Consider the following 10,483-nt stretch of genomic DNA (forward strand, 5'->3'; position numbering starts at 1 on the left):
GTTACTTTTCCACCTTGAAAAGATAGTCCAGAATATTGGCAATATCTTTAAATCTACAAAGGCTACTGTATCATGTTTGATACTTTAATTTCTAGTGCCTCTAAATTATCAACATGTTTATAACTTTGCTAAAAAAAACTACTTAATCTACACAATATTCTGTCCTCGACTGTCTCTACTGTAATTCATGTTGGCCACAATTATTGACACCCAATTATTGCAACGTCCTTTCCCCAAGATAACAGCTCTGAGTTTTCTTCTATAATGCCTGAAGAGTTTAAAGGAACACCTGACAAGAGATCAGAGATCATTCCTTCATACAGAATCTCTCCAGATCCGTCAGATTCACAGCTCCATGTTGGTGCTTCTTCTCTTCAGTTCACCACACTCATTTTCTACAGGGTTCAGGTCAGAGGTCTGGGACGGCCATGGCAGTTCATTTTGTGCACAGTGACCCATTTTTGTGTTGATTTTGATGTTTGTTGTCCTGTTGTAAGATCCAACCACAGACACATTATGCGATTTCTAACAGAGGCAGTCAGGTTTAGATTTTTGATCTTTTGGTGTTTGATAGAATTAAGATGCAGTGTATCTGAACAAGATGTCCAGGACCTCCAGCAGAAAAACTGGCCCACAACATTAAAGATCCAGCAGTATATTTAACCCCTGAACATGGGGTACTTTTTATCCCTGTTTGAACTAAACCCATCTGATGGGTTTGCTGCTGAAAAGCTTTTTTAGTTTCGTCTGACCATAGAAGCCAGTGCCATTTGAAGTTCCAGTCGTGTCTGAAACTGAACATGCTGGAGTTTGTTTCTAGTTGAGCGACGATCATTTTTCTTGATTCCCTCCTGAACAACATGTGGTGATGTAGGGGCTTTTTGATTATTTTTTTTTAGACTTTCTGACTCCAAGTCTCAACTAATCTCTGCGATTCTCCAGCTGTGGTCTTTGGAGACTGAAGAGTCTTTAGCCACTCAAACTATTCTCCTCAGCCTACATTAGCATGATATTGAGAGTGAGGAGTCACGTGCCGATTTGGGTTGATTTGGGAGGGGTCTGAGCCGGTCGGCCATGATGGTAGGACACGCTATCGGTTGCCAGGGGCAACGCCTTCAGATCTTCACAGAGGCGCGACTAAACATTCCAGAGCTCTTTCATTTTTGCGCATTTATTATGTCGGCGGAACAGAGACGGATCTACGAATACGAGAAAGAAATGAAGAAAGTAAAGCAATGCAGAAAGATAAGGCGAAAGAAAGGGGACCTTACAGGAACAAGCTCACACCAAGCGCAAAACAGCGGTGTTTGGAGAAGCTCTCAGGCATCCAAAATATCGACCCATACGAGCTCGCTGCAGCGGCACACAGACCTGGACCATTTACCTCCATGCACACAAATGGACACTGTGAATTATATTGTTTACGATGTAAGTCACCTAGCATTCACGCTGTTAATGGCTTAAATCTAACCAGGACATTTACATCTTGCAATCACACATTTAACTACCCTAGCCAACCCAGAACTGGTTTGTCCACTTTGCAGCCCCCAACACAAAAACCTGGTACAGTATGTGTCATTGGGCTAAAATCAAATTATAACTAAACATACACAGCTTTAGCCTACATCAACACATGTTGGAAACATTTGTGTACAGTCGTGTCAAAAGGTTTTGAGAATTACATAAATATTGGAAATTGGAAAAGTTGCTGCTTAAGTTTTTATAATAGCAATTTGCATATACTCCAGAATGTTATGAAGAGTGATCAGATGAATTGTAGTATAGTCCTTCTTTGCCATGAAAATTAACTTAATCCCAAAAAAACCTTTCCACTGCATTTCATTGCTGTCATTAAAGGACCTGCTGAGATCATTTCAGTAATCGTCTTGTTAACTCAGGTGAGAATGTTGACGAGCACAAGGCTGGAGATCATTATGTCAGGCTGATTGGGTTAGAATGGCAGACTTGACATGTTAAAAGGAGGGTGATGCTTGAAATCATTGTTCTTCCATTGTTAACCATGGTGACCTGCAAACAAACGCGTGCAGTCATCATTGTGTTGCATAAAAATGGCTTCACAGGCAAGGATATTGTGGCTACTAACATTGCACCTAAATCAACAATTTCTAGGATCATCAAGAACTTCAAGGAAAGAGGTTCAATTCTTGTAAAGAAGGCTTCAGGGCATCCAAGAAAGTCCAGCAAGCGCCAGGATCATCTCCTAAAGAGGATTCAGCTGCGGGATCGGAGTGCCACCAGTGCAGAGCTTGCTCAGGAATGGCAGCAGGCAGGTGTGAGCGCATCTGCACGCACAGTGAGGCCAAGACTTTTGGAAGATGGCCTGGTGTCAAGAACGGCAGCAAAGAAGCCACTTCTCTCCAAAAAAAACATCAGGGACAGATTGATCTTCTGCAGAAAGTATAGTGAGTGGACTGCTGAGGACTGGGGCAAAGTCATATTCTCCGATGAAGCCCCTTTCCGATTGTTTGGGGCATCTGGAAAAAGTCTTGTCTGGAGAAGAAAAGGTGAGCGCTACCATCAGTCCTGTGTCATGCCAACAGTAAAGCATCCTGACACCATTCATGTGTGGGGTTGCCTCTCATCCAAGGGAGTGGGCTCACTCACAATTCTGCCCAAAAACACAGCCATGAATAAAGAATGGTACCAAAACGCCCTACAACAGTTTGGTGAAGAACAATGCATTTTCCAGCACGATGGAGCACCGTGCCATAAGGCAAAAGTGATAACTAAGTGGCTCGGGGACCAGAATGTTGAAATTTTGGATCCATGGCCTGGAATCTCCCCAGATCTTAAACCAATTGAGAACTTGTGGTCAATCCTCAAGAGGCGGGTGGACAAACAAAAACCCACTAATTCTGACAAACTCCAAGAAGTGATTATGAAAGAATGGGTTGCTATCAGTCAGGATTTGGCCCAGAAGTTGATTGAGAGCATGCCCAGTCGAATTGCAGAGGTCCTGAAAAAGAAGGGCCAACACTGCAAATACGGACTCTTTGCATAAATGTAATGTAATTGTCGATAAGATTTTTTAAATGCTAAATTTGTTCATATAATATTTTAGGAAATGTAATTTTAGTCGAGACAAAGGCTGGTCGTGTTGTTGTCCAGCAGATGGCTCCCTTACACTCTCGTATTCTTTACACAACAGAGCATCTTTTGTAACGTAATCAAGTGAGAAGAATGCCTTGACCAAATACCTACACGTGCGGTCTTTGCACTTGGCTAATTGTATGACGTATTTCCTATATGCAGCCCAAGTGTTCAAGTGAGGTTGAAGACCACAAGTGTGTGTCAAGCCTTTACCATATGGGTGGGACATATTGTAAAAATGTAAGTCTTTACATAGCTTTATCTTAATTTTAAATACTTTGCATTTTAAAATCAACTTCTAAATATCTGTTCAGTAGTCCCTATAACATGACTAATCATTTTAATTTGTGGTGCTTTTAATTAAGTGATAATAAGCAGTTCCAAATGTTGTACAAAATAAATATGCTAATCTTTGCAGCAATAAAACGTGTAGCACTTTGTTTTACTACCAAATTATATGTAATATATTTTATTATAATTAATATTTCACTTACATTGCAAAAGTTACCGTGACCTCTGCAAAAAATTGCACTCTATTCATTTCCTGCTTGTTTTCTTTTTTTTTAAACGAACTAGCTTTTCTAATATTTTTGTATTCTATAGCCTATTTTGTTTTATTATACAATTAACAAAATAAAAAAAAAGCCTCTAACACTAGCTTGCACTATTATTTTTCTATGCTATCTGTTTTCTTTTTCTTTATTATCTAATAATAATAATAATAATAAACTTGCTATTTGTGCTGTGTTACGCTAACTGAGACTTGTTAGCACTTGCATATTATTGCTCTTTTGTTGATTCTGACGCTTCCATTGTCCTCATTTGTAAGTCGCTTTGGATAAAAGCGTCTGCTAAATGACTAAATGTAAATGTAATATTGAAAAGATTTTTGGGGGGATCATAACGTCTCAAATGTCAGGTGATACAACTGACAGAATAATGAAGTTTAAAATGAGATTCTTAACAACCCTGTTGAGGAGTTTGGTGGTTTGGCTTTTATTATCATCTGTAAGAAAACAAAACATAAAGAAAATGCAATTGAAAACTGGAAATGATGTATTGAGCATTTTTCTAGGTTGTATCAAATAATATGAACATTTTATGAAAAGGCAAGTTTAGCTGTCATGTGGCGTGACTCTCCAGAAACGTCCATGATATTTATGAAGGGATAATACATGAAATTTGTAAAAGCGCTGAAAAAATATATTTAAATTGTTTTAAAAAATAATGATTAAGAAGTGTGTACAAATATATGGTTAGGTTAAGAATAATACATTTATACTTTTTACTTGTTGGTTACCCCAAATGACATTTCAAGAGAAACCCTTCTTGAAAACGGTATAAAACTAAATCATTTTAACTTTTAAACTCATAATTAAGAAACGTGTTCTTCTACAGGTTTACATTTGAAAACTTTCTAATAGAGAAGCACGTCCGTTCCATCCTCACCATTTACCATGTGATTATTTGTGCTCTGGAAGCCTGAGCAAGCATTACATCGCAGCAGGACCTGGCTGGAATCAAGTTAGTCAATGATAAACACATCCATGTCTTTTTGGTTAACTATAAATATAGCATAGTTAAAGCACAAACTCATAAAGATGTTACATATTAAGGCTGCATTGTTCTCACAGTGCTTACTGTGTATTTTCTATAGTGGTGCTGGCCTGTATCTTGTTAGTGGTGTACTTGGGGTTGGTGGTTTGTAGACAAATGACTCTGCTTCACTTCCGTGAAGTAAGTCCTGAGGTCCTGATGTCACCAAACAGCAGCACTGATAAATAACCATACATCATAAACACTAAACACTCATGAAAATATGACGTGCCCTGAACGGTAACCCTTCCAGGTGTAGTACCTGCATGAAAGTATTTCAGCTGTAACAGATGTCTTTTTCATTGAAAATTTGCATGAAACAGCATTATATCTATTCTTAGCTTGAGCCAGGCCATGTCCAAGATATTTTCAGTGCCAGTATTGTTTTATATTACTCTACCATTCTTAAGTTGAAATAAAAGTCTGCATTTATTTGATCAAAAATACAATAAAAACAGCAGTATTATGAAACACCATTATTATGCATGACAGCTTTTTATTTTATAATGTAATTGAGTGAATACATTTATGTACAGTAACAAGTAAAAAACAGTAAAAAAAGATCAGTATTATACCTGACAGTTTATTCATTTGCTTGTTACCTTTTTACATATATTTAATATTTTAGCAATCCAAAGCAAAATAGAAACAAGGAAGCAATTTGATTAAAGTATCAAAAGCAGTATATCATACAAGAGCCAACAGTAATCATAATACCATGTTTCAAGGGCAAGTAAAGACAGATAACTAAAAAGTTGGGATTTTTTTACTTTTTTGTTGTATGTTTTAAGTAAAAAAAAAAGATATAGTATTTATAAAAAGCTCATTTATGAATATTTAATAAAATACCTGAAAAGCATCAATTGGCATTGTTAATGATCACTAAAAATGTAACAGACATTGCATGATGCACTAGGATGAATGATTCGTGAGAAACATCTTGTATGTTTTGTTGAAGTGCTCTGGAAACCACCTTGGTGTTGATTGCAAGCCTCTGAAACCATTGGTCTTTCAACAGTGATTACAGAGACATTCAAGGTTGCCACACAACATTTGTGTCTGGTGAATAAACACTGTCTTCTTGTACATTTACTTTGGTGTGGATGTGAACTGAAGCATCTTGTCATGCATGTTGTTGCCCTTTGGAATGTGTGTGTCTCCTGGCAGCAGCTGCAGCAGGCTTGACCCTGTGTACTTTGGCTTGTTCACTACAGGATGAATTACTTATGAGAAATAAAGGACATTTTTTCCTCCCAGGCGATTAACATCCCCTCCATTTCAGACTCGCTTACCCTGTGCTGGTATTAAAGTAGTATGTTAAGAATCTTTTCTTTGTCCTGTTTAAATTCGAAACTAACGAAACAAATGTTGCATTAAATATTGAATTTAAAGACAAAAGTATGCATTATATACTGACTACCGCTGCTCTTTATGAAAAAAACAAAACAAACAAAAAAACAGATGTATGCTAGAAATCCCCTCTCTAAAACTAAAACCCCTCTGTTAGTGGCAAAGTAAACTTGTTTTTTGAATACTTCAGCTTGTTACTCAAATTGTGGGATGTTGTTATGGTTATTTTTATATTAAGACTGATGTCTAGTCACTTGTCCATATGCTTCCGTTATTGCAACACTAACAAATTTTGGACATTTACTACTCAAAAGCATACAAATGTTCAGACTGCAAGAAAAATGAATGTTTAAAAAATTAAAACATTTCCTTCAAGTGTCAACACAAAATTCAACAAAAATATAGCATATTGAGTCTTCTCACATATTTAAGGGGTTATTTAAGGGGATAATGTTCTGACCCACCTGAAACTTATCAGATTTTTTTGTAATGGTATACAAGCATATTATCTATTCAGTATAACTTTAAGACAAAGCATTATTTTAGTGTAATGTGTTTTTATCAGAAAAGCTGAGCAACACATTGTCAAGCCTTACCTATTCAAATTTAATGCAGACTACATACTAAGATACATTATTGTATTATTGTAAGACACAGTACATATTAAGACAGTCCATTACAACGTGTCAGTTCTTTCTTTGAACTGTCATTTTTGTATGAGAGCAATTTGACATGAATTGTTCAATTACTGCTTCAGCTGGCTTGTTCGCATGTAAAGCCACTTGCTTCATTGTTGACATAGTCTTCTTCTTGGCATCTCTCCCTTTGGCAGTTTCTTTTTTTTACTCTCAAACTTGTTTCTAAGTGATAAACCAAAAATATCAGGACGATGTCGATGACCCAGACACTGAACAAGAAGTAGCGAAACCATTTGCCAAAAGTGTCTTGAAAAAAAAAAAAAAAAAAAACAATGACAAAGGTGGATGAAAATATGTAAAGTACAGTATTGATTGATATTGAAATTATTTGAACATGACTTCAGATAACAACACACATTGAGGCACAAAAAGCAGTGGAAATAAATGTATGTCTTACCACATGTCTCTTCTGCTGTCATATCTTCTCAAAGTAAACCTGGAATATTAAAATACATGAATAGATTAAATTACATATACTTACAAATTCACTTAAATGTGTTATATAAGAAAAAAATACAAATGTTACCTTAGCCTAAGTAGACTGAATAGGACTAACCAGCATCATTCAGCAGCAACAATGAGGTCTTGTTTCATACTAATCTAAAAACGGTGTTAAAAGCCACTTCCTCTGAGCTCAAGCTGAAATGATGAGTCCTCAGTTTAGTTTAGGAACTGAAAGTAAGATGTATGTATTGCCTCTGGAGATTCTTGGTTGTAGAATTGTAGAATTATTGTCAGTTGGATGTGATGCACTATTACTCATGGTAAACTATAAAACAATTGCTGTAAAAATACATACATGTACAAATACATAATTTTTTTGTACATTAAAATATTGCTATTTAAATAAACATCTCAAATGTATTCATTTGCTTGTTACCTTTTTACATGTCTGTATGAATTAACATTAACATTTAATATTTTAGCAATCCAAAGCAAAGCAGTTTTATTACAGTATCAAAAGCAGTATATCATACAAGAGCCAACAATAATCATAATACCATGTTTCAAGAGTAAGTAAAGACAAAAAGATAAATAAAAAGTTATGTTGTTTTTCTTAAGTAAGTATTTATAAAAAGCTAATTTATGAATATTTAATAAAATACCTGAAAAGCATCAATTGGCACTGTTAATGATCACTAAAAATGTAACATAGACGTTGCATGATACACAAGGATGAATGATTTGTGAGAAACATCTTGTATGTTTAGTTAAAGGGCTCTGGAAACCATCTTGGTGTGGATTGCAAGCCTCTGAAACCACTGGTCTTTCAACATCTAAATTTACTGCCGATAATCCAAAAATCAAGCAATTGCAGTAAATTTACAGCATTTAATTAACAGTAAAACTCTTTGTTTCTGAGAAAAAGAAAAAAAAAGTCTTGCACTGTAAAAATTAGCACATGGGGTGTTACATCTTCAACGCCAGCTCTCAATGTCCTGCAGAAAGCAGTCAACTAGTTGTTGCAACAGAGAAACAAATTGAGCTGACTAAAATATCCCTACAGGAAAGCAACCACGTGTAAGCGGTGTAACTTGGGAAGAAGACTTCAGTGCTTCAGTGTAGTGCTGAAGTAAAAATGTTGTAAAGAAGGTGTTTTTATTTTGTCCCTTATGATGTTTGTGTCCAGCTATCTCACTATCACAGTATTTCCTACTGAATGTAATTTTATTTATTACATCAATGTCACAACTGTAAGTTACACACACATTTGAAAAATCATGGGCAAGATGATTGTCAGTCATTAAGCCTGAGATTAGATTCCACAAAGAGATCACATTGTTCAAGACCTCATTGATATCCTCATGCTTTTAAATAACTTACTACTGCCCAGTAATGGCTGAATATGACCAGCAGATTAAACAAGAGAGCATCCCAGTTTGATCATGTAACAGGGCTTTTATGATCATTCAAATAGTGGAGGAAAACTACTAAAAGGGCTCTGTTGGACCAGCTGACAAAGCATCATGTCCAAATATATAATCTATTTGGTGAAAGCACATCAAGACAATCTCCTTATCAGCGTGTCAAAAATTAGAAAAGCTGTTTTGCAATTCATACTAACAAATTATCTATTTTCATGTTCACCCCATTACGTCATTGTGTTTCCCATTAATGTAAAAGCCTCCACATGCATAGTATCAAGGATGATTCCAGTTTCAATCCATATAATCAATTTGTCCAAGGTATTGAACATTCAGGGACTAAATAGGGAACAACTGAAGGTAGTATTATAAAGTATCTGGCTCACCGCAGTGAAAAATACCAATAATTTTTCTGACTCGTTAAATCATTTTAATCAATTAGATGTGCAAAAATTGGATGTGGTCTCTTTTTTTTTTTGAGACAGGTTGTGAATTTTCCCAAAATACACTGGCACACGATTCCTTATACATGCAGGCCACGACTTGTGCAGTCTTTGATATTCAAACAGCAGGTTTAACGCTTCATATTTGTTTGTGTAATCAACTCTCAGCCAAACACACAAATCTCTGCATTACAATAAAACTGTTCAGTATGTAATCCACCATAAACCTTCAACACTTTGTTGTCTGTGGGCAAAAACAGAAGCAAACAAATAGAGTGTTAAGATTTACCTGTATAGCTAATAAGACTTTAGCAGCTGTGTTAGTGCTGCACAGTTTGCTCCCTCTCAAGGACAAAAAAGCCATAGACTATTATCATCATCCACCATTGCTTCTGGTTCCTTCCAGGTAAGGGGGTTTAATGTGCAAACCGATCTCTAACCAGATTTCATGCTGACTTGCTAGAGGCTAAATTGAGTCAAGAGGTCCACCTTTGTGTCTGTCTGTGACCCTATTACATTTGGAGAATAGATTTGACCGAATGCTTATGAATCACAACCCCCTTTTCTGCCCAAAGCATCAACCCTCGATGATTTAATTAGCTTTTACTCCTGCACCCCTGTGATTTAACCTTGCCTAGTGGGTATTTTTATTGGAGACACAGCTTTGAGAAGAATAAAATATATTTCTACATACTGTATATAAACTACTTATGAGGGTGCTTGAGTGAGGAAGAAAGAATAAACATATTTGATGACTGATTATCCTTTAAAATAACATAGACTTAGTTTTTTTATGGCATTACAATATTCAGGGTCAATCTTGTTGTAGCTTTATATATCTTGCCATGCTAATGTTGAATAAAGTTAGCCCATTTCGGGCCAAATACTGTACCTATAAGAATTTCTATCAGACAGTCTGACAAGAAATAAATAATTGTATTGCAAATAAAGCAGAGATTAGCCCTCTTTGGAGTTTTGTTCATGTCTTGATATTGATAGTAGACTATCAAAAGACTCGGCTAATAACCCACTTAAGTAAGAAAAATCTAGTCATTGTTCCCATGTTTAATTTTGGGTGTGACTGAAAATACAAAGAGTTATTTCCGTTTCAGCTGATGACAATGGTGACATAATGTAGCTAGGATTTATTGAATGAATGTTTAATAAACTATTGTTCCACACTTTATGAAGGAAGTGTGAAGTGATAATCATAAAACAGTTTTTCACTGGGCTCTTGGTCAATCATGCCACCCAGATGTATGAGGTTTCCTAATATTAATTGTCATCCATAGGAACATGTCTGCTGTTTCTGGGAACTGACGCTATTGTCATGGGATCTTAAATATCAATTGGGAAAATGCAATTTATTAATTTACTGTGATATAACTGCAGTGGTTAAGTAAATTGTTTTGCACGTAGT

The 10,483-nt window shown here is 36.0% G+C and overlaps 1 long non-coding RNA gene across 1 annotated transcript; it reads right to left on the minus strand.

Moving 5' to 3' along the window:
* Positions 1-6,778: 6,778 nt before the first annotated feature.
* Positions 6,779-7,442, minus strand: LOC132095825 (uncharacterized). Its single transcript, XR_009422513.1, has 3 exons — positions 7,282-7,442; positions 7,153-7,191; positions 6,779-7,001 (listed from the first exon to the last, which is right to left on the minus strand). It is a non-coding gene; the product is annotated as an uncharacterized LOC132095825 (long non-coding RNA).
* Between the last annotated feature and the right edge of the window lie 3,041 nt (positions 7,443-10,483).

The sequence above is a fragment of the Carassius carassius genome, chromosome 20, assembly GCF_963082965.1.
Source record: "Carassius carassius chromosome 20, fCarCar2.1, whole genome shotgun sequence".
In the NCBI taxonomy this organism is placed as follows: Eukaryota; Metazoa; Chordata; class Actinopteri; order Cypriniformes; family Cyprinidae; genus Carassius; species Carassius carassius.